At 38.8% G+C, this 22,383-nt stretch overlaps 2 pseudogenes; one reads left to right on the top strand and one right to left on the bottom strand.

Moving 5' to 3' along the window:
- Positions 1 to 9,790: 9,790 nt before the first annotated feature.
- On the bottom strand, positions 9,791 to 11,283 carry LOC143260736 (uridine 5'-monophosphate synthase pseudogene; annotated as a pseudogene).
- Positions 11,284 to 20,423: 9,140 nt separating this feature from the next.
- Positions 20,424 to 22,161, top strand: LOC117224709 (uncharacterized; annotated as a pseudogene).
- The last annotated feature ends 222 nt before the right edge of the window (positions 22,162 to 22,383 follow it).

Genomic DNA, 22,383 nt, shown 5'->3' with positions numbered 1-22,383 from the left:
TCCCATCCTTCCTTAAGAGGACCATCCGACTTCTCCTCCAGAGGTCCGGGAACACCCCGGTGTAGAGGCTTCTTAGCCTCTCGCCCAGGAGAGGTATTCTTGCCCCGGAGCCATTTGACTACCCCGGCCATTTCCTCCGGCGCGACCTCCAGATCCGGGGACCACTCATGTCCCTCTAGCTGAGGGACGGGCCGGGATGCCTCCCCGCTGACGGGGAATAGCGCGTCCACGACCCGTCCGAGCATCCCCGGATCCAGGCTCTCCGTCACAGGGGGCGCCCAGGGACGTAATCGTCCCATCGCCATTTTGTATGGGCGCCCCCATGGGTCTCGGTTTAAGGTACCGAGAAGGTCGCGCCAGGCCTGGCTCTTCGCCTGCCTGATGGCCAGCTGCAGGGCGACCACCTTCTCCCTGTATCGCCCATACAGCTGGATAGCCAGCTCCACGTCGGAACGTCGTCGTCGACGGGCGCGGGCGTACTGACGCCGCGCGCGGACGCACTCTGTGCGCAAATCCGCTATCGCGCGCGACCACCAGTACGCCGCCTTCCTCGGGAAGACCCTGGCCCAGGGCATGGCGACGTCGCAAATCGACGTCATTGCGCCCCGGAACCAATGGGCCTCTCTCGTCCCGTCGACTGGCCCGGCCGGTGTTGCCGGCCAGGCCACGACGTGGGCTGCCGCCATCAGAGCGTCCTGGTCGAGACGCTTCAGCGCCCACCGCGGCTGAGGTGATCCCTCATCAGCGGGGCGACGTCGGGGCGTCGATGGGGTGGCGGAGAGGCCGAGAACAATGTACCTGTGGTCGGACAGCGTCTCGACCTCCTCCGCCACCCTCCACCCCGTAATACGGCGCGCGGCTGGGGGCGTTGCCCATGAAAGGTCAACGATGGACCCCCCATTGTGCCGCACGCACGTTTGGACCGAGCCCGAGTTTAAAAGACGGAGCTCGAGTCCCGCCGCCCAAGCAAGCACCTCCCGGCCCCTCGGGTCTGTCCTGGGGGAACCCCAAGCTGTAGACTTGGCGTTGAAATCCTCCAGGACCAGCACCGGACGTGGCTGGCAGCGGGAGACGCATCTCCCCACCACGTCCAGATACTGCTCGAATTCCTCGAGGGACCATCTCGGAGGTGCGTAGATCGCCACAACCGCGGTGCCGTCCCAGTCAACGGCCAGGTATCCCCGGCCGTGCTCGATAACGGAGCCCGCCGGGGACCCCGGCCGGCCTCCCCATATTATAACGGCGGAGCCGCTCAGGTCCCCCATCCAATGTGGATGGTCGGGAATCCTGTACGGCTCCGCCGCTACGGCCAACCCGGCACCCCGCTCGGCCATGAATTGCACAAGAAGGTCCTGTGCCCTGGCCGAGCGGTTCAGGTTGGCCTGTATTATAGGGCCCTTGGGCCCCATTATAGGCAGGCCTCAACATCCATCGCCGCCGTGGGAGCGGTGACGTCTGTGGTCTCTTTGGCCCCATCCGCCCCCGCGGGCGCGACGATGGCACCTTTTAGTGCCTCCTTCGGTTTGTTGGCCACGGTGGCCGCCGCCTTAGCCACCGTGGTCTTTCTTCCCCTGCTCCCTCTGCCGCGTCTCGCGCTGGCAGGGCACGCCCGGCTACCGAGGCGGTGACCGGCTGGCTTGCCTACTCCCGCACAAAGCGGGCAATTTGGCTTTGCCATACAGCCGGTCACTTTGTGGTCCCGACTGCCGCACCCAAAGCAGCAGTCGGAACGATCCTCGGCCGCAGTGTACCGCTGCCTAGTGTGACCCAGGCCAAGGCAGCGATAGCACTGCAAGGGCCGGGCGCTGAGGGCATCCACCGTCGCCTGAGTCCAGCCCACCGTGATTTTGCCCGCGACCGCAACTTTGCGTGCGGCCGCAGCAGGGCACTGGACCCAGAGGGTGCCCAAACCAGAGGGGGAAGGCCGGATTTCGCCGGTCCTCACATCCCCCTGGTCGCACCCTCCCACACGGGCGACAGCTGTGGCAACCTCCGCCGGCGTGGTCGAGTCGACCAGGCCGCGCACCCTAAGGTCAGCCTTCTTCATTGGGCGCGCGATCTTCACGCCGGTTCCCGCCAGCGCGTCCGCCATCTTTGTGGCAAGGACAGTGGCCTTGGCAGCCCCATCTGCTCCGGGGACCTCCAAAATAATCCCCCCCGTCACCGCCCTCCTGGGCTTCAATCAGGCGATGCCAATTTCTGCCAGGTCTATTTTGGACCTGGCAGTGGTCATCGCATCGGCATAACTCATCGCCCCGCCGGCCGGTACCGTTATTGTAACGGCAGCCGTGCGGGGCGGACGCGGCGGCAGAGGAGCCCTCCTGGGGGCAGCCGGTGCCACCCGTTTGGCCGCCCTCCCGTTCGGAGCGGCCTTGGCAGCTGCCGCAGATTTACCTGCGGCAGCCGCCTTTTTGGCCTTCCGGCCAACTACCTGGGACCACACCTCAGTTGGAGGTGTGGTGGAAGGCAGCGCAACCGCAGGGGCGGCCCGCGGCTGAGCGAGCTGACTCTGGGCCGCCTTAGCGGCCACAGCCCCTCCCTTACCGCCACCCTTTTTTCTCCCCTTCCTGTTCGTCGGCAGAGGGGGGGCAGATGGCACGGGTGCCACCGACTGCGGGTCCCGCACCCGCGGAACCAGCTCCCTCCTGAATGATGCGAGTTTGGCATCAATCAGGGAGCCGATCTGCGCCAGCAAGTCTGCTGGCGCAGCCGCGGGCGGGGGGAAGGACCTTCCTCGTCCAGGGCATTTGGGCCCTCGGACATCGGCAACAGGCAGCTGCCCCGTGCCCCCCCCCCCTCCAGGGGCCAGCGGCGGAGGCATCCCGGCCACAGCCGGCCCCGCCTCCACCGCATGACGGAGTCGGGCAACCTCCGCCCGCAACTCTGCCATCTGTTCTCTCAGGTGGGCGTTTTCCGCTTCCAACAGCCGGGTAGCGTTGGGAGCTGACCTAATTGCCAGCTCCGCAACGCCCACCCGGCTGTTCAGAGACGCCGCACGCAGGGATCGGACCATGCTGGTCTTTAAACCCGTTGTTGCGGTAGAGATCCTGGCCACATCGCCCAGGCTCTCCATAACCGCTGTCGCAACGTCCCGCGTCGGGCGGTTGCGGAAATCCGCAGCGACTTCCACTTCATCGGGAAGCGGGTCGCCAGATCTCGCGGGCCTCGGCCTCGGGGCAACCGGGACGAAGATGTCCGCGATAAGGCTTTTTTCAGCCTCAGCCTGTTTACGTTTGGCCTCGCGGAGACCTACGTACACACCAGTCGACGGTGGCCGGCCTCTCTTCCTTGTAGAAGAGGTGCCCGGGACGCTCTGCGTCGAGTGGTGGGAGGAGATAGAGAAGTCCGACTCCTCCCCCCCATCGCAATCGCCAAGGCCCGCCGCAGGCCTCTTTGTGCCGCGTGTGGCAGAATGCCCCCGCGACACCGGCTCCACATATCTCTCGAGGCGCACGATAGCTTTGCACGCCTCCCCCTCACGCTCGTTACCCCCCTCCCCAGTTTTGTTTGTAAATGAATCCATAGCTGATCCCACGAGTGTGGTCGGAAAGGAGGTCACCCCGGGTAGAGCCGCCATACCCGGGGAAGGCTAATACGCCCGGGGGGTCGCCAGGTACCCCGGGGTTGTCCGCTAACGATTGGTGCACCCACCAACCATAGCTGGCGCTTACTCCAGCTACGCCCTCTTCACCGCGCAACACTGCTTGGGGCTAGGGATTTTTTAGAGAGGTTGTCATCCTCGCGGCCCGGCCGGCTAAGGCAAGACCCCCGTTCCTGTAAAACATGACCACAGGTTTATGGTATGTGTCCGACTTTGGTAGGCCCCTCACCTCAAGCCACTCCAGCTAGGTAGAACCTGCCAGGGAATAAATTCCCCGCTGGCACAGCCTTGAGGATCATTAGGGCACGAAGCCCCCCCCACCACGATAAGGTAGCGGACACGGGGGGGTCCACGGTAGTGTACTTAATTTCAGCAGAACTTAAGGATTTACTATTGGACGTCGTTTTTGTTCTAGCACCGCACCAATTGCAAAATCTGATGCATCAGTATATATGTCGAATGGTATTTTGAAGTCTGGCTGGTGGAGTAATGTTCGTTCTTTGATTGTTTTTATAATCGAGATGATAGTATCGCGGTCTTGTGAGGTACATGTAAAGGTTGCTTTCTTCCCTAGTTTATTGTGTATGGGGACTAAAAGATTACTGAGATTTGGGATAAAGGGTCGACACCAATTGATGATTCCAAGTAAGGAACGTAATTCTTTGACATTCTTTGGGTCTGGATCTTTGAGCTGATCAATCCGCGAGATATCAGGTCATATTCCTTCTTTTGATACAGTATGTCCTAAATACGTTACTTCATCTTTTAGAAAGCTGCTTCTTTCAAAGTTAATGCTGACTCCATGGGCTTTTAGTTTTTGAAGAACACTGCGGACATGAAAAATATGATCCTCAGAGTATCCTTACTGAAGATTAAAATATCGTCTAAAAATAAATATTCTTACAAAAGGAATATCATAGAAAATATCCGTCATCGCTCGCTGGAAAATTTTTAGGGCATTAGTTAACCCAAATGTGTTCTCAAATTGTCCAAAAGGCAAGACAAATGCTGTCTTGTAGATGTCTGATTCTTTTATTGGCATCTGGAGATAACCCATGTTAAGAACTATTTGTGAAAATTTTGTTGCTCCCTTCAGGTTCTGCATTGTCTTTCGACCGATGGAAAAAAAAAAAAGAAAATTTGAAATCAGTTGTTCTAGCGTCTCTACTTGTTCTTTATCGTGGATTGTGTATAGGTCAACCTTGTCTAAAAGTTATGTATCTAGATTATGAAGTGCGTTTTGGAATGCTTCCCTCTTAAACTCAAAAACTAACTTGTTCAATATAATCTGTCCATGTTTAAAGTCTATTACAGCGTTATTCTTAGATAGAAAATCGTTACCTAAGGTACTTTCCTGGGATAGATTAGAAAATACAAGGAAGCGCTGCTTAACACAACCATCTGGCTGTCCATTAAATGATGTTTCTTCCTCAACAAAAGTGCTTATGACTGATGTTTGGCCATTAGCATTTTGTACTTGTTTTTCCCTTTCCAGTGGTTTTGTTTCTAAATGCTTTGTTTTTACGAACTTTTTTGAAATGAATGAATCTTTAGAGCCTGTGTCAATGATGAAGCTAGTTTTATATTTCCCCATGGTTCCAGGTAGTTGTATTTTATCCATCGAAGTGACGACTTCAAGAATAAAATTAAGTTTTGTTTTAAATTTCTCTTTCTTTTTAGCTCTGCAGTTCTCTGTGTTATGCGTCCTGGTTTTACGGAAACTGTACCGTAAGTTCTAGTGTTGCTTATTGTGGCTTCTGTTCCCTCTTGATGGTGAAATATGTTGGTTGGTTCTTCGTGTTCTGTTATCTTCAAATTCGGGTTGAATGTCTCGGAACTCATGTTCTTAAACCTCCAATAGTATTTTCTCCGTTGATTGAATTTTTTCCAGTGTATCGTCAAACTCATAGATGCCATATTCATCCATGGCTAGTCTCGTTTGGAGTGAAAGGCCTGTCAAAAATGCTTCTTTCATTCTGACTGTCTCTTCTTCTTGTGACCATCCATGGCAAGCTGAGATTTCAGCAATAACCGCTTTAATCGCATTCAAATATTCGTCAATTAGCCAAAACTTATCTTGTGATAATGTTTGTAATTTCTTTTGTAGGGACGACAATTTTGACTTTGGATATTTCTTTCTTAGGATTGCTGTTTCGATAATAATAATAATAATAATAATAAAAATAATAATATAATAAAACCTTTTAATTAATTGTAAAAAAGAGAATTACTCTAAAAAACCAACCGACAAAGAACTTAGGACACATCACCGCCTTCGATTAACGCCTTGCTTATAAAGAATAAAAAAATCTGTATAACATATAAAGTATGAAATAATAGAAAAGATTTTCTAAAATCTAGAACGGATTTTTAACGCCGTCTTAAATGCTACGGTATCAGCAGCTTACCCATCTTCCTCCAAGATTTGAATTTATAAAGCTTTTTAACCTAGTTAGAGTTTATTCTAGTATTGTGCTCCTCGATTTTTGCACTAACGATCAGCGCTCTTTTCTTAAATACTTCGATCACGTAATTAGCACATTTAATTGGCTTATCATTATCATATACTATGTCATTAACACGTTGAATGCCACGGGGGTCACCGGTGACCGGCGCGCCCAAATCGATAGAAATATATATAATTTAAAACAAATGTCAATATCTAAAATTTTGTATTATTACCATCGTCAATTCAAACAGTGACCCCTGTCGCAATTAACATGCCAAACATGGTTATACACTGTAACTTATCCATTGCAGATAATATTTCAACATTATATGTATTGTGGCGGCTACCTCCAGACCTGCCAGCAGAGGGCTCCTCTTCCCGCTAGTAGCCGATCCGCCTCGATCCGTATATATACACCGAGACTTCGTCCTATCCTTACGTCTAAGGCAAGGGCCCGCTAGGATAGTGTGACGGATTGTGTGGTGTTTGGTTCTCTTAAGCTGGTTCTCTGATAACAGGGATCGATGGCGCTTCGGTAATAAGGAGTCAGTTGGTTTCGCCTAACTTGTAGCGTACTTTATTTCACCTTATGAGTACGTCTATACGCGTGGGAGGCTGATCTTAGACTGAGGGAGAGACTAGTGGTTTACGTAGCAACGTCTAGTAATTAAATTGTAGGTGGCGCTGTGGGCCGCTTGTACGGGCGTACGCCACAATAGCCTTACTGATGAGTCCTCTAGCGGGCCCCGGACGAAACGTCCCCCCACTCCATTCCTTTCCCAAGCACGACACATCAACAGCCGCCAAAGTATCATATAAAAGAAAATTCATCGTGGCGCCACGGACAATTTCTGTAAAACCGACGTGGCATTCAACGTGTTAATAAAACTATTTTAGAGCTATTATTGTTATGCATTTTTTAAAGACATTCTAATAGTTCTTGATTTTTCATTCTTATATTATTGTACGCTGCACACTCAATGAGAATGTGTTCTATATTTTCAGTGATTTCGGTATTACATCCTAGACACCTTTCAGTATAGCATTCATCAATATATTTACATTTTGCCAGTGCGCGTGACCATTTTGTCATGTTGCATCTTGCTTTCGTCAGTATATATAATCCCGATGTACTATTCATTTAAACCGTATTTGATTGCGAAGCGATCTGCCATAGTCTTCTAAACAGTTCACACACTATTTGTTTTTTCAGTATTATTTTTGCTCATTATGTCATTTGGCAGATGACGTTTGACCGACCTTTCAGTTCTTGTCGTCCAGGTTGTCTTTTCTTTTTAAACGGATTTTTGATTACATCAGCCACTATCGTTTTACTATTCTTACATTTTTCTAGCGCCCTAAGGCGGCCTATACATACTTTTGTCAGCATATCTAAGATTCTTAGCTCGTCCAAGATCCTTCCTAGTGCAACATTTAAGCTTTTGAAGAGAATATGAAAACTCTTTCTAACCACTCTTGTTATCATACCAGCTCTTAGGGAAGACATTCCCCATACTTCTTTTCCATAAAACATTATGGGAATCAGAACTGATTTTATTAGCATACTTCTCAGTAGTATATTTATTTTCGAATTTCTTAATCGCATACTTAAGACATGCAGAGCAGCCTTTCGTCTTGAAGCTCCTTCTTTTACTATATCTTCCTCTATAGCCTTATTCTTTATTTTGATACCAAGGTACTTATATTCCATAATTTTATTAATATCACCAAACGGCGTTTTAAAGACGGTTAAAGGACAAGTTATATCTCTATTCCAGTTTATTAATCCGCATTTATCTTCATATTATTTTCTTTTGCCTATTCACAAACTATTTTTATATTCTTTTCTATTTTAATCTTACTTAATAATAATAATAAAACCTTTTAATTGATTGTAAAAAAGAACCGCTCCAAAAACCAACCAACAGAAAACTTAGGACACACCATTGCCTGCGATTAACGCCTTGCTTATAGAGGATAAAGAAAATCTATGTAACATATAAGGTATGTATAATAGAGAAGACTTTCAAGAATCAAGAGCGGATTTTTACCGCCGTCTTTAGTGCTACGGTATCATCAGCTGACCCATCTCCCTCCACCATGTAACGAGCCATCTCTTTCAGAGTCAACCTATAGATACTTATCTTCATCGAGCAATAGCTCTCAATATCTTAGTACCTCCTACTAAAGATAAATAAGTTGTAGATCTTAGTTACATGTATAATCATGATATCCACTGTCAACCACGTGGAGGTATCTACATCTGACGGCGATAAACAAAACAAAGAATAAAAAGAAAGAATAGACATGGAAGTCTCACAACATGACAATGATCCACCAAGCTAAATCATATGTTCCGGGTGACCTTGAAGCTAAATCAGATGTGTCTGCTAAATTTGAAGCTTAATCGTATGTTTCGGCCAAAATAGAAGCCAAATCGTACGTTTAGTTTAAATTTGAAGATAAATCGTATGTTTCGGCAGAATTCGAATCCAAATCGCACATTTAGTCCGAATTTGAAGCTGAATTATATATTTCGGCAGAATTTGAAGCTATGACATAAGAATCGTGTGAATCTGAAGCTAGATCAGATGTATCTGCTAAATGTGAAGCTGAATCGTATGTTTCGGCAGAAATTGAAGCCAAATCGTACGTTTAGTATAAATTTGAAGATAAATCGTATGTGTCGGCAGAAATAGAAGTCATAAGTTTCGGCTGAATCTTAAGCTAAATCATCTAAATCTGCTAAAGTTGAAGAGAAATCGTAACTTTCGGCTGCATTTGAAGCCAAATCACATGTTTCGACTGAATTTGAAGCTATATCAAAAGTATCGGGTGAACCTGAAGCTATATCAGATGTATCTCCCAAATTTGCAGCTGAATCGTATGTTTTCGTTTACAAGCGAAGATATTACCTTAGAATTTCCATTTCCATCTTTTATAATGTAAGTGTCCTACAATAAAACTGAATTTTGAGGGAGAAATTTCAATCTTTGAGGATCTAATTATTTATTTACAGAATCTAATTATTTACAAAGTTTCCATAGTTCGATCATTTTAGAGTTTGAGAGCTTCACTTGTCTGCCACAAGTGGAGTATTTATACTTTGATATCTGCAGCAAAGCGATTACATAGGTGAGAAGGGATCATGCAGTGCCAGAAAACCTAATCCCTCATCTTTAACGTTAAAATTGTTATTAATCTGTACGTATTGTATAATTTATTCTTATCCTAAAATGAACTGTACACTTGAATGAAATATAATACGAAATAAAAAAATAGCTATGTGCAACAGGTTAAATATCGCTCTGTGCATCATGCTTTCAGGAACCACGCGTGTTTTAATTTGAATAGACAGAAATCATGTGCGAAAAATCGAGTGCCATGGACGTAGAATTGAAGAAGTTAGCCATTTCACTTTTTGAGATCGACGCAATCAAATTTGGAGAATTTGTGACCAAAGTTGGTTTGAAAAGTCTAGTGTATTTTGACTTGAGAGTAATAATCTCTCAGCCAAAAGTTTTGGTATGAGTAATTAAAAAATTCTATTAAGCATACTCTGTCATTTGTATAATTTTTAAATTGTTTATATCCTTTGACATTTCGCAGGTTCAACTGGCAAAGGCACTGTGGAGACTGTCAGAGGACCGTGAAAAAGGTATCTCAAATCTGTGGTGTACCTTACACTGCTTTACCATTAGCTACTTTGATATCTGTCAATTTTAATATCCCCATATGATCTACACCAATTTAAAAATACCACGCGGTTCGTTAACATTTCCTAATGCATTTTTTAACCCATCTACTATGCTCTTTCCTGCTATCGCATGCACATTAACAATATCTGCCCACTCCGCAATTTTGTAAATACCCCATTGGTATTGCAAAGACACTGTGTTGCCGATATCCGCGAACTTCCGGTCCTCCATTAAAAGAAAATCGTGCTTCTTAGCCAAATCTTGCAAACGCTTTATAAAATCACAGCCGATGTCTTCTACTATGTCTACGTGCGTTTTTAGTACCACAATGTGTGGTCCTACCAAATTTGCTAATTGTAAAATAGAGTCTGCTTTGGCCAAGTCTGCTGCCAAGCACAAAGTAGATTCTTTTGTTTCCATTAGATTGAATATTTTAGATGCAATCTCGTTTGTAGTCTTATTAGTGCGAGAGTAAAATGGTATTTTCAGTCTGCATTGTGGAACTTTAAAAGAAGCTATTTAATATTCTATGAAGCAGAAAATGATGCAGTGTTAAATGTTATTTACCTTGATTAACGATAACAGGAGCTTGATATAGCGACAAGTAGTTTAGTACATTTTTTCTTATCGTTGGTGTAATCTTGTCGACTTCCACAAGGTAAGCCAAGAGACTGGTGACCGAGTACAAACTCCACATGTTTATACCATTAGCTTCAATATTCTTTTTGCCACCCTGTTCTCTGTCAATCACTACAAGAGCATCTGTTACCTTCAAACCCTCTTTTCTTAAAGTTTGTACAGTCTCTAGGATACTGCTACCGTTAGTGACTACATCTTCAATGATCACACAATTATCTCCTAATTTAAAATTCTATCATTTTCTTTGTGCCATATGCCTTTCCCTCTTTTCTTTTGATTAACATGGGGATATTAAAATCGACACATATCAAAGTAGCTAATGGTAAAGCAGTATATATAAGGTACACCGCAGATCTGAGATAACGTTCCCACGGTCCTCTGACAGTCTCCACAGTGTCTTCGCCAGTTGAGCCTTCGAAATATCAAAGAATATAAAGAATTTAAAATACCGCGTGGTATTTTTCTATTGGCGCAGATGTCCTCTAAAGGCGTGTTAACAAATGACGAGTACGTTCGGCACGCAGTGTTGATCGCATAAAATTCGAACATAGTCGCTGGCATCGTTTGTCAGTCGAATATATTCACGAATCCAGGTCTCGTTCAGCTGACCCCTGGAGTGAAGCTCGGCCAAAGTCCCGACACACACAATTTCGGTCAACAGTACAATACTCCAGAATCTGTTGTAAAATCTGGAGCAGATTTAGCTGTTGTTGGTAGAGGTATCACCGAGGCAAAAGACAAGTTAGCTGCCGCGTTGGAATATAAGAAGGAACTTTGGACTACTTACAAAAAACGATTGAAATAAAAAGTATTTTCCAATTATAAACTACCACTATCCATAAATGGATCAAGCCTATCGCTTGCAAACCGTTGTTCTTCGACTTGGCCATCAACATGGTCGAGTTTCCGGATTTGAGGGAGAAATTCGGAGATCAAGCCAAGAAGGGCGGCCAGACTGGACTCACAGGATTCGTTAAAGGTTTATGGGGCTGGTGAAATAAATAAAACAAGTCTATTGTAAGCGAATGATACTGGATTTTTGATGTTATCGCACATGGTGCGGTAATGCGTTTTTAGAAAGTTTCTCAAATATCTCGATGAGCATCGAGTTTTCACTTATACCAACAGCAATATCGATTAAAGGAAATAAAGAAATATTATTGATATATTCGATATATTTACTTAACACATCCTACGGATTTTTATATCTGTTCAAACCTATTGAAATTTACAAGCGAAGATATTACCTTAGAATTTCCATTACCATCTTTTATAATGTAAGTGTCCTACAATAAAACTGAATTTTGAGGGAGAAATTTCAATCTTTGAGGATGAATTTAGAGAGGGCAAGAATTTTAACAGAATCTAATTTTTTACAAAGTTTCCATAGTTCGATCATTTTAGAGTTTGAGAGCTTCACTTGTTTGCCACAAGTGGAATATTTATACTTTGATATCTGCAGAAATAAACAGACTAATAAGAGAAAAAAAAGGGGGATATAAAAAATTGCTGCACGACGGCGCGGGAAATATCAAATTTTTAACATCACAGAGGCAAAATACTGGAGTTAGTAGTACATATATAGATATTCAAGAATTTTATCTCGGCATCTGGCATCTTGGCAGATTATCGTGTCAGTGATTACATTAGGCGACAAGCTACGTTCCGATCACCAATCTCTGCCAGTTTATCTACTTGTGGGTCTATGGGTACTTTGGCGAGAAACGGTACGTTTATCATTCTCGACAGCGCGATACCTCCGCCCGCGGAAAATACATTCGTGCATTCGTGAAATTAAGATTTTTGTATTATAATGATAATAAAAAGATTACAAGAGAAAACCAAGTCTTTTACTAACCGAACACGAGGGACACACGAAGCCACTCATGTTTTCGATAATGACAAATATGTGTATGCCATATAAAAACCTATCTTGAAAAATCAGTCAAATATAGTATATTTACTTTTTACGATAGTTTTGTATTATGAAAAGATTAGTTTTGTTATTAAGTGTATTTAGAATAGTTAAAAAACGCTTTTTGATGTTTTTTATAAATTGAATTAAGTTCTTCTAACTCTTGTTTAAATTGTCTTTAAACGAAATAAATAGTTACAGTATTTATAGATGTTGAAATTTTAGCCTCGAACAAAAATTAATCTATAGTTTACTTAGTACTAAGATACTAAGATATCGGTTTACATTTTCGCCGGTTCCGTCAGCGGGCAACGACGGTGATGTAAACTGTATATAGTAGATACCGCGATACATCATCACCGGTACCATTAGATATACATCGTGCCCTGATTGTTTGGGGATCCCAGCGTCACGTATACAATGTGAAACGCGACAAATAAAACGTCTCTGATTGGTGGATAAGACGAACCCAAGAAGGGTATAAAAGAAGCGTTTTTTCTTACCGGACTCTCAGTAGAGTTTGGTGCTCGATCGTTTTCGCCCATATACCTTCTCTCAATAAAGGAATAAAATAAAGTCTTTTTAAGAAAAGAATTAGAATCATATTCATTTTCATTCCATAATCCCAACAGGTTATGGGCCCAGGCAACGTTTTTTTTAATTAACTTTGTTAAGTGTTTTAGAACAATGGAAAGTGCGGGTATAAAACGAAACATTAAAGTGTTCGATGGTGAACGTTACAGTGTTTGGAAATTCCGTGTACGTGCTGTGCTGACAGAATTAAACATTATACACGTAATCGACGATGAACCACCACAGAATAAAACGGAGAAGTGGGATAAAGCAGACCGAACTGTTAAAGGCATAATTACAGAGTATCTGGCAGACTCGTTACTATGTTTCGTGAAACCAGAAATCAATGCGAGAGAAATCTTCAAGAATTTGGACAATTTGTACGAGCGAAAAAGTCTCGCCACTCAACTGGCTCTGCGGAAGAAATTACTGAGCTTGAAATTGCAAAGTGATACCCAATTGATGAGACACTTCACGACATTTGACGACCTAATCACTGAATTGAAAGCAGCTGAAGACAACTTAAGTATTGCATTCGTAAAAAAAAGCAGACTATTGGATCATGAGGTGAAATTGCTAAATGAGAATGCCGATACGAGTGTAAAGATTCTCCAGGCAATTAAACAAAAAAAAATAATGAAAGGAGAACATTACAAACAGTGCAGTATGTGCAGCAAAATACAAATGCTGCAAATACAGATGGATTTGCATTCATGGCAGGACATGTGGAATGCAGTAAAGATGGAAGAGAATGGATTCAATTTTTATTGGATTCAGGAGCGTCCGACCATATTATCAATAGGAAGAACTTGGCAACACGTTTCGAGGAGCTGAAGACACCTACCAGGATATCGGTGGCAAAATCTGGAGAGTACATCACGGCAACAAAAAGGGGCACACTGAACGTAATCAGTGACACAGGAGTCGCAGGAGAATTGAAGGACGTCCTATATTCGCCGGAAGTACCATATAATTTGCTCTCTGTATCGAAGATGCAAAGTATGGGTAATACGATTGTATTTGATAAACAAGGTGTACAGATTTTGAAATCCGGTAAGGTGATCATCAGGGGTAAGTTCTCGAACAATCTTGTTACAATAGATTTTAAAATAATGCATGAACAAGTGAACTCAGTCCAAATGTACAGTATTATCAAAGGTGATTTTAAACTATGGCATGAGCGTTTAGGACATATTGGAAAAGGTAAATTCCTAGAGTTAAGAAATAAAGGAATGATTAGCGATGTAGAATTGGTAAATAAAATAATACCAAATAATAAGTTATGCGAAGCTTGCATTAATGGGAAACAAGCACGATTGCCATTTAAAAGGAAAAAAGATAAAAATCATATAAAAAGACCTTTGTTAATAGTACATTCGGACGTGTGCGGTCCAATCACTCCTTCTACAATAAATAACAAAAATTATTTTGCAACATTCATAAATGAGTACACTCATTATTGTGTTACATATTTAATGGAACACAGATCAGAACTTTTTAATGTTTTTAAAGATTATGTTGCAAAATGTAAATCTCATTTTAATCTGAGGCTGGTTAATTTGTACTGTGTTAACGGTAGAGAATATCTATCGAATGAGACGGAGAACTATTGTATAGATAAGGGTATAAGTTATCACTTGACTGTTCCACGAACCCCACAATTAAATGGTGTAGCAGAAAGAATGAACAGGACGATCACAGAAAAGGCCCGAGCGATGATAGCCGTTGCAAGTTTAGATAAGAGTTTTTTGGGGTGACGCCGTTCTTACTGCTACATATTTAATAAATAAATCTCCAACGAGGGGATTGAAACAAAATAAAACACCGTTTGAATTATGTGCATGATAAAACTAGTAAATCCAAATTTGACGAAAAGTCATGGAAAGGAATACTAGTAGGCTATGAAACAAACGGGTATAGAGTGTGGGACGTGAAAAAGGAAAAGTATTTCGTTGTCAGAGATGCAATATTTGACGAAGTTAATTTCCTAAAGTCAAGGCCGGTAGTGAATATTAAAGAGGTTAGCTGTGAAAAATTTCAAAATAAAATTGAAATTTCTGACGTAATGTCAAATTGAATAAAGGAATTAAAGAAATCTGATAATGGGAAATCAGATAGTTCAAGTTCGGAAAATATCGAAAGTAAAACTGATGTTTCTGACGTAAAGTCAAAATCAGTGGGTGAATCTAGTAAGTCTGTTGATGGGAAAACAGATAAACTAGAGAGTATAAATCCGAACAGAATCAATGAAAAATTCCATAATGGTAATATGGAAATGACAGTAGATAGATCTTCTTCTCATAACAATACAAATACAGATAGTAAAATTAGCAATAAAAGAATGTTATCAGAACCAAGAAGGAGTGATAGGATTAAAAGGAAACCGCACATTTCATATGATGAAGAGGACATGCCGATTGATTATATGATGTGTGCACAATCGGTAGTTTGTGAAACTCCTGCATCATATCAGGAAATAAATAACAGGAATGATAGGGAACAATGGGAACAAGCTATTAGAGAAGAAATTAATTCTCTTATGCTAAATAAAACTTGGACATTAGTACCAAGGCCTAGCAATAGAAATATAGTAGATTGTAAATGGGTATTTACGATAAAAGATGATGAATTTGGAAATCCATTAAGATATAAAGCTCGGTTGGTTGCAAAAGGGTTTAGCCAAAAGTATTTAGTAGATTATAATGAAACCTTTGCTCCGGTTGCAAGGATTTCAAGTTTCAGATCTATAATTGCTTATGCTAATCAATATAATCTATTAATCCATCATATGGATGTAAAAACCACGTTTTTGAACGGTATATTAAAAGAGGAAATTTATATGAGAGTACCTGAGGGAATTGAAAGCAATCAGAATCAAGTTTGTAAATTAAATAAAGCTTTATATGGATTGAAACAAGCAGCAAGATGTTGGTTTGAAGAATTCGAAAAGGCTCTTAAAGAAATAGATTTTCAGAATTCCCCAGTTGATCACTGTATTTATGTTTTAGATAAAGGAGATATTTCTAAAAATATCTATGTAGTATTATATGTCGATGATTTGGTAATTACGACAGCAAATATCGTAACAATGAATAACTTCAAAGATTACTTAATGAACAGGTTTTCAATGCTGGACCTTGGCCAAATTAAATTGTTTCTTGGTATTAGAATTGAAAAGACTGGAGAAAATATAGCTCTAGACCAAAGTACTTATATTAGAAAAGTATTAAAGAAATTTAATATGGATAATTGTAAACCCATAAATACTCCACTTGAAAGTAAGCTTAATTATGAAGCCCTGAATTCAGACGAACAATATGAGGCACCTTGTCGAAATGTTATTGGTTGTTTGATGTATATTATGATCTGTACACGACCTGATCTATGTGTAGCTGTGAGCATTTTGAGCAGATACACAAATAAAAGGAATAAGGAATTATGGATATGTCTTAAAAGAGTTTTAAGATATTTGAAAGGCACGACAGACATCAAGCTAACGTACACAAGAGGTACATATGATAACATCTTGACAGGGTATGCTGATTCAGATTGGGGTGGAGACGATATGTGCGATAGAAAAAGCACAACAGGATATATATTTAAATTGTTTGAAAAATGTACAATTAGTTGGAATACGAAAAAGCAATCATCAGTCGCGGTTTCTTCAACTGAGGCTGAATACATGGCTTTGTTTGAAGCAGTTAAAGAAGCATTATGGTTAAAATCTTTAGCAATCAGTATCAAAGTAAATATGTCAGAATCCATAGTAATCTATGAAGACAATAATGGTTGTATTAGTATTGCAAACAATCCAACTAGTCACAAAAGATCAAAACATATCGATATTAAATATCACTTTACCAGAGAGCAGGTAGAGAATAAAGTGATAATATTAAAATATATTCCAACAGGTCACCAATTGGCAGATATGCTGACCAAGCCACTTCCAGGACAGAAGTTCATCCAAACGAGAGTTGGAATGGGCGTACAATAATATAATTTTTTTTTGTTCAATTATTATAAGAAGTAAATGGTCTGGTCAGGTTTTTCTGGGTTTCCCTTGACCCTCAGCAACAAATGTTGGACCATATTGTATTTCCCCAGAAGAGAGAAGGTATATCATATCTAGTTAATAAATATAAGAATATTAGACATACATATTTTTTTGTTACATATAAATCAAGTATTTCTTTCTTGTATAATTTTTGAGGGAGCGTGTTGAAATTTTAGCCTCGAACAAAAATTAATCTATAGTTTACTTAGTACTAAGATACTAAGATATCGGTTTACATTTTCGCCGGTTCCGTCAGCGGGCAACGACGGTGATGTAAACTGTATATAGTAGATACCGCGATACATCATCACCGGTACCATTAGATATACATCCTGTCCTGACTGTTTGGGGATCCCAGCGTCACGTATACAATGTGAAACGCGACAAATAAACGTCTCTGATTGGTGAATAAGACGAACCCAAGAAGGGTATAAAAGAAGCGTTTTTTTCTTACCGGACCCTCAGTAGAGTTTGGTCGCTCGATCGTTTTCGCCCATATACCTTCTCTCAATAAAGGAATAAAATAAAGTCTTTTTAAGAAATGAATTAGTATCATATTCATTTTTCCATTCCATAATCCCAACAATAGAAAATGTTATATACAAATTATATCACATTTTGCTGCATACATGTTTATTAGTTCATTATAGTTCATAACCATTCTTAGTAATATTTTTTATTATGTGCGAATGTAGGAATTTTGTTTTTTTTAATTCCAATATACAAATTATCTAAAATAACATTTATACCTTCTGGTTCAGTGGCTAAGATGATATCACTACAGGGGAAAATGAATCTACTTGTTTTATTTAACTGTTTACCTTACATTTTTTTAGTATATTCAATAAACTAGTTTTTTCTGTCGAACCTTCAAATTTATAAAATATTTTGGAAAATTAACTTTTAAGCTTAATTCTCAAATACGTTGTATTTTTATATTTTGTTTATTTAAACCGCTCATTAATAACATTTATAGATATTAACCGGTTCAATATTCGGTATTAAAAATTTAATTTAGTTAATAATCTTTTAATTTTAAACTCAAAATAATATAAAATTACAACTCACTATAACCAAAACAATCATTTTAATGTTTTGATATGTATTTAAAGCAAAATGTTTTTCTTTATGTATTTAAAGTAGCCTTATCGATTAATCGTAAACGGTTTGTAATTTTTTTTTAAATAAATAATTTTAAACAAATATTTATGTAATAATCCTGTTTATACTGTTATTTTCTTATTATCATTAAAAAATAATTCATGAAAAAAAAATCATTAAAACTCAAATATTTTAAAAACATAAAAAATAGTAAAAGTAGAACATAAAACTTGTTTTTATATATAATCTCGTTTTAATATAGATAAGGGTTAAGTTTTTGTGTTTTTATCAAACTGTTGTTTATAAATTTTACAGTTAAAATAAAAAAAAAATATTTTGGAAAAGTGACTGTTAAAATAATTATAATACGGTATCTATAAAGAGTTTTTTTAAATCTATATTCTATATATAATTAAAGGCCTTAAATATCTCTTTAAGATTTAAATTATTTTTTGTTTTACTTCACAGTTTTTGAACCTTTCTTTGTATTATTATATAAATTACAAAACCGAAAAATTTTCATAATATTTTATCCATGAACATTAAGAATAACAAGAAGGCCATTATTTACACATAAATACAATTTTCAAGAGAGATTTCTTATTTAGTATAACATAAATTGCTTCCTGGTTTACTTTATTATTTATTCCTTTTTTTTTTAGTGGAATACTATAAATTTTACTTGATATGTTACCATTTTCAGCAAAATAATAAAATTGTTTTATGTTTTTAATGCTATTAATTTTAACAGACTATTAAATTTTGTAAATTTTTTATAGCGTTGTGCACTGATATTTAAAATTATGACGTGTTTTAAATATTTTTAATCCGCTGTTGTTTTCTATACTAACATGATACTCTGTTTGACAGTAAAAACATTATTTAAAAAAAAACATCTCTGTTTGACAGTAAAAACATTATTTAAAAAAAAACATTTTCTATCATAAAGTTTTATAGTATAATGGTAAACGTCTTCTTTTCTGAAAATTAAACACTTAAATTTCTTTATTAGGCAAAACATTTTTTAAATGTTATGCGTAAGAACTTTGCTATTATTCTAAAATTCAAAATTAATAAGTAAAAAAGGCTTACAGTTAATTATTCTTCAAAGAATAAGAAATGAATATAAATGTTTTATTTAGAAGAACACAAATAGCAATATATTTTACAAAGATTATATTTTATTTTAAATAAATAAAAAATAGAATCTTGTTTTTTATTTGTTGCTTTTCTCCTTTATTTTTAAAAAAACTCAAATCATCTCAAAGGTTATGCCAGGAAAATAATGCAGTATGCAATCAAAAATACTGTTTGTACACACTACCATTCTGGATTCATCTTCAGCAGTTAAAATTCTTTTTTAACACTTACTTTTTTGTAATATCAGTTACAATGCTTTGAGAGGTTTAGAATATTCTCACCAATTTCATCTCTTGGTCCTTTGATAATGGTTTTTATTATATGTCTGTTTAAAGAATCTTATGATGATTACAGAAGATATATTAGAGATTGTTTTATAAACAATCAATTCTATATAGAATATACTGAAAATGAGGGATTTAAACGTGTTCTTAAGACATCTGGACATAACGGGGCAAATATTTCTTAGAACCGATCAACTCGATGGAGAAACCGACTGAAAGCTTCGTACTGCTGTTCCAAGTACACAAACAGTACCTTCTGAACAATTAAAAGATATAATTGTTTTGGCGGAAGAGACACATAAAGATATTTACTTGTTTAAGGGGATGCTTACGATTGGAGAGCTCAATGAAAATGATTTAGCGGATGTTAAGCTGAAGAAACCCAATGTTGAATCTGGAATGTTTTTTGATAATTTATTGAAGTTATTGACAAATGATTCCAATAAAAAATCTGAGGATGCAGAACTCATAAACGCTTCTATAAGAAGTGAGGTATATATGATTGGGTTTATACAAATTCTACATCTAAAGATTCTAAAAAGTACTTACCAGAAGAAAATAACAACGATCCAATTATAAACTCAGGAAACTTATCCACAATAATGAAGTTAATAGTCAACCAATAGAAGAAGATGGTGAAAGAGATGGAAACCATCCGCAATCACTGTCTCTTGAAAATATGATTTGGATGAATACAATTTTGGCTTCATCATCTGCACTTGGTTTTGTTGTCTATACTCTGGTGCTGATACTAGAGTTATAATGAATACTTAAAAACTTGGAAACAAAGATAGTATGATTGATAATGAATTGAATGTTTTTAGTAAAGCTCTTGGATCTTTAGCCGCGATTGTTGCATTGGTATTTACTATCTGTCAAAAGTCAAAACAATTTTCTTTAGTCACATTTATAAAATTTATTGTCCTTTTCTTATATATTATACCGATTTCGTTAAAAGTTACAATTGAGATGGCAAGATATATCTATGCATTTTATATTACTAAAGATGAAAACATTCCCGGCACTATTGTGAGAAATTCGAACATACCAGAAGAATTGGGTAGAGTTAGTTATTTTTTAACTGATAAAACTGGTACATTAACAAAGAATGAAATGGAGATGAAGAAAGTACATCTTGGTACAATTTATTATACACAGAATCTTAAGGATGAAATATCAAGAAATATAGCTAAATTTCAGAAGACCAAAGGCAAGTTTTTATGAGAGGAAAGAAAGATTTAAATACAAAGGTTTTTGAACTCGTTCATGCACTTTGTGTATGTCACAACGTTACACCAGTTGAATCGGAAGGTAAACTTACTTACCAAGCATCTAATCCTGATGAACCGGCCATAGTTAATTGGATTGGACTTGTTGGAATGAAGCTTGTTTATAGAGATCGAAATAGAATAGTTATACTTGATAATATTAATGAGAAACAAGTTTACGAAATCATTCACATATTTTCTTTTACTAGTGAAACAAAAAGAATGGGTATAATATTAAAGTATAATGGAGAAATACTTTTCTTTATGAAAGGAGCAGATGTAGTCATGAATAAAATAATTAAAACTAATGATTAGGTGGAAGAAGAAACCAAAAATATGGCTAGAGATGGTCTTAGAACCCTTTTTATAGCAAGGAAGACACTTTCACAAGAAGATTTTGATACATTTGAAAAGATTTATAATGATGCAAAATTAAATCTTGATAATCGTATTGAGGCTATAGCTGATGTAATGGCTTCTATTGAAAAGGATATGAATGTTTTGAGGTTGAAGATTAATTACAAGACAATGTTAAAATGACATTAGAAAATTTGAGGAATGGTGGAATCACAGTGTGGATGCTTACTGGTGATAAAATAGAGACGGCCATCTCGATAGCAATATTATCTAGGATATTTTCAAAAAGTACCTCATATATTATATTAGCTAATATAGATTCTATAAAAGGTTTAGGTTCCAAGCTTAGAGAGATCGAGGCAGCTGACTATGACTTTCTTATTGTAGATGGAAATACTCTTACTCTGATTATGAACAATTGTTTTGACAAACTTATTGATATAATCTAGCTAGATTCAATTGTAGGATGTAGATTTTCTCCTACTTAAAAAGCCTTGGTAGCCAGAGTTCTAAGAAAAAGAACAAATAAAATAATATGTTGTATTGAAGATGGAGGAAATGATGTATCAATGATAACAGATGCGAATGTTGGCGTAGGTACAGTTGGAAAAGAAGGCAACCAAGCATCTTTGGCATTTTACAGTATTAAAAAATTCTGTTATGTATCCGACTTATTTTTCTAGCATGGTAAAAATTCATACATGAATAGTGTTAAGATAACACATTTAATTATACACAGAGGTACAATTTTGTCTGTTCTTCAAGGTTTGTTGTGTTCAATCATTTACTTTATACCTTTTAGCCTATATAATGGTAGCATTTTAATAGCATTTGTGACAGTATATACTTTCTTCCCAATTTTCTCATTGGTTACAACCAGTGACATATCTCGTGATGTATGTAATAGATTTCCTGAACTTTACAAAGAGCTTGTCTCCAAAGATCAACTTTCTCTTAGAGAGTTTGCTACGTGGAACTTTGTATCGTTTTATCAAGGTGTTATTATTCTCACTACTTTCTTCTTCTTAAAGCAAGAAATGTTCTCAATATCTACTTTAACATTCAGTTCGAATAATCACTAATAATTAATGAAATTTTTATAGTCATGTTAACAGCAAATAGAGTTAATCGAACAGTTGTATTGGGTTGTATTTTTTCACTGTTCCTTTATATCATGTCTTTCTTCTTATTCAGAAAACAGCTTTATATTGATACTGAAATATATATATTTTTAGGGAAGGTCTTATTCGTTAACGTTATAGCTTTAATTGTATCACTGGTGAAGCTTCTGTTTGAAATTTACT

The sequence above is a fragment of the Megalopta genalis genome, chromosome 17 (assembly GCF_051020955.1).
Source record: "Megalopta genalis isolate 19385.01 chromosome 17, iyMegGena1_principal, whole genome shotgun sequence".
Taxonomy (NCBI): Eukaryota; Metazoa; Arthropoda; class Insecta; order Hymenoptera; family Halictidae; genus Megalopta; species Megalopta genalis.
Note: the sequence above shows the minus strand (reverse complement) of the source record. Positions and strands in the feature narration are given on the sequence as shown.